Raw genomic sequence first — 2,997 nt, 5'->3', positions numbered from 1 at the left:
TGAAGAAACTAAAGATTCAAAACTAAAAGAAGAAAATAGTAAAGTACTAGTGAGATAAATTAAGTTTCTAGAATGGTAGAGTTTTATAGTACATGAGATACTGAATTGCTTTGCCTTATAATAGAAGCTTTCACAGTTCTAGACTGAAATGATTCTTGGATTCATTGTATAAAACCTAGATATCTGAATTCTTCAGCACCACTCAGGCTCAGCTATGAGCTGCCCAACCTACAGGTGAATATGTGGACTCAGGGACCCAATACCATTGCAGATATAGAAAGTCTGCAACTAAAGCAACACAGAGTACTAACAAAGAACACCTCGGTATGCAACTCAGTGATGTTTCCCTCGTGATATGGTCTAGAACCCTATGCTCAGTGCTCGGCAGCTCCTTCTCCTTGGAAAGCAGGACTTTAGCTAAAAGACCAAGATCTCCATGTCAAGCCTGTACAGGATTCCATCCCAATCCTTTGACCTGTGATGCAGCTTTGGACAAGAAAGTACCCTCTCCTGCTGCATGTAATTTATCTGTGCAGTGGAGAATGAATTTCACAATGCCACTATTTGCCTGCCTAGTGTAAGATTGGAAATGACCTGTGGAATCCATGGAGTGCAATATCACTGGTGGATTTTAGTTTTACTTTGTGGTTTAGAATGGTCCTGTACCCGCTTGTTCTTCATCAAATTTCCAACTCCTGTTCCTATTTGTCATGAAATTTTCACACACAGCTACAGAACAGATGACAAGCTGACTCAAGTGCAGTTGCCTGTGCATAGCCACATCAAACTTCTTAAGGACAGATACTGCCTTGCTTCTCCTACAGCCCTCAGCACTTGGCCCAATGCCTGCTCTCAGCAGGTTGTGGATGAATCATTGTAGAATAAGAGTTCTTGTAAATACTGTTGGAAATCACTGGCTGCTTCCCCAAGATCCCAGTTATCCCTTGCCACTGGTCTCTGGGAGGATGGTGCAAAAGCTTGAGGACTCTTTGTCTTGCTTCGGCTCTTATCCACACTTGCCCCACAGGTCTGGAACCTCAGGTGGTTGTTTCCTCTTTATAACTAAGTTTAAGATGAAGTCTCATTCTCTCCCATAAATTCCAAAACACTTCTGCAGAGAACTTGAGTGAAAGGAACCAGCCTACCTGGTACCATGGGAGAACATTTTATGGATATTTTATGCATTCCAATTCACAGTGGTAAGACTCCAAGGTAAAGAGGGACCTTCCATGGCATATGCATGCATGGGGGCAGACCACTAGATCATTGTTTAGTATGCTGTTTTTGTATACCTCAGATCTTTTGCTGTGAATTTACTTCAGGAGGGAGACTATGAGGTATACAGGGAGTACAGATGCCCTCCGGAAGATCTGAAGTGTTGAGTAAGGGGACAGCAGTAAGGGACTGAATGCTATTTGGGAAGAGTTTAAATTATACAAACAGCAGACCTGGATAAACACTGCTTGTTTGATTTAAGTAATACATGCACACACAAACACACACAGAGTCAATATTTTTGTCTGGTCCTCATTAACTAGAAGCTACCTGATGTACTTACAACATAATTAAAGAAAACTTGCACAAATGAATTGGATCTGGTTTTGGCTGAATAGCAATATATCTATTTACTTTTGTTAGAACTTGGAAATTTCAATACACTGTAATTGTATTTCTAATGACAGAAGATTCATCTCATCACATTGCGTGTGCATTTCATTATTCACCACACATTTATATTCCAGTAAATGAACTTGCTCATTATACATTGTAATCTTTTTGTTGTACAATGTTTCCATTTTTGAAAGCTATGTAATCACTTCGTTGTGGTGTTGGCAATTGTCATTATATAATATATAAAATTTCAAAAGGATGCAATTTAGGGATTTTGATCTTATAGCATAAATACATGCTTGACACGTAATACAAATAAACTTACTCCAGATGGTTGCTCAAAATAGATAAATCCAATTTCCCAGTAGTAACAAACTGAAATCTCCATCACATATAGGTTTTTTGGTTGATTAAAATAAATAGAGCATTTGTGTCAATCAAACATACTAAATGTGACAAAATTGGGGTAGATCTTGCTTTTTGGAAATTAGATTTTCTGGCCATTTTTAGCGTTCTTTGGAGGCTGCTGAAGATGAAGGTCCTTATACCTGATAAGGCCAGTTTTCATGTTCAAGAAATACACAAACTCAGCCAGCCTTGCAGGGCTTTAAGGGTGAAGCAAGCAGAAATAGTAACTTTAACCCATCAATGTAAACTTGGCAAGACTTTTTCCTTCTTTTTACGACAACTCCAAGCTATATTTACAAGGCTTTCAAACATAAGCAAAGATAGAACTCTTTCTGAAAATGCTAACTAGATAAAAGCATATTGGCTCAGCAAAATAAATAGCCAGAGAAGCTCATGTCTGTTGACTGTGGTGGCTTCCTCCCTCCTGTGATGCTTATAGTCCAGCCCAGGTACATCCACAACCAGCCTAGCGCTTTCAGCATGACTGCTGGTGACCTTCCCGCACTCAGCAACTAGTAAAATTAAATCTCTTCCAAATAATTCTCATGTGCACAGACTGTAAAGTGAATGCAAATTAAAGCAACACATTACTGAAAACTTTGACTTGAGGGCTGTATGATGGCCTCATTTTTATAAGCATTTTTCATTTAACACCCCAGGCAGACATTTCCGCTGGGCTCACAGGGACACACATTTGCTCCACACCCTTCCTTACGGAACTAACTTGCCTAAGCACATGGCTTAAGGACATTTCTGAGTTCTCTAAATACCTGTGCTACTGGTGCTGCCCAAGGCCCAAGGCTCAGTAGTCTTTTGTGTAATCGTATAATCTTTTTCATCTATAAAAAAAGAGAGGCAAAAATACCAGTGGAGGGAAAGGTTGGAAGAATCTAGAAAAAGAAAAAAAAATATCTATATGAAGAAAAAAGTCTTTCTCAGTACTGTTTGAATATACGATAAAGGTACACATTTGAGCTT

Source organism: Octodon degus, unplaced genomic scaffold (genome assembly GCF_000260255.1).
Source record: "Octodon degus isolate 3935 unplaced genomic scaffold, OctDeg1.0 scaffold00060, whole genome shotgun sequence".
Taxonomy (NCBI): domain Eukaryota; kingdom Metazoa; phylum Chordata; class Mammalia; order Rodentia; family Octodontidae; genus Octodon; species Octodon degus.
The sequence above is the reverse complement of the archived record's forward strand: the minus strand, read 5'-3'. Positions refer to the sequence as shown.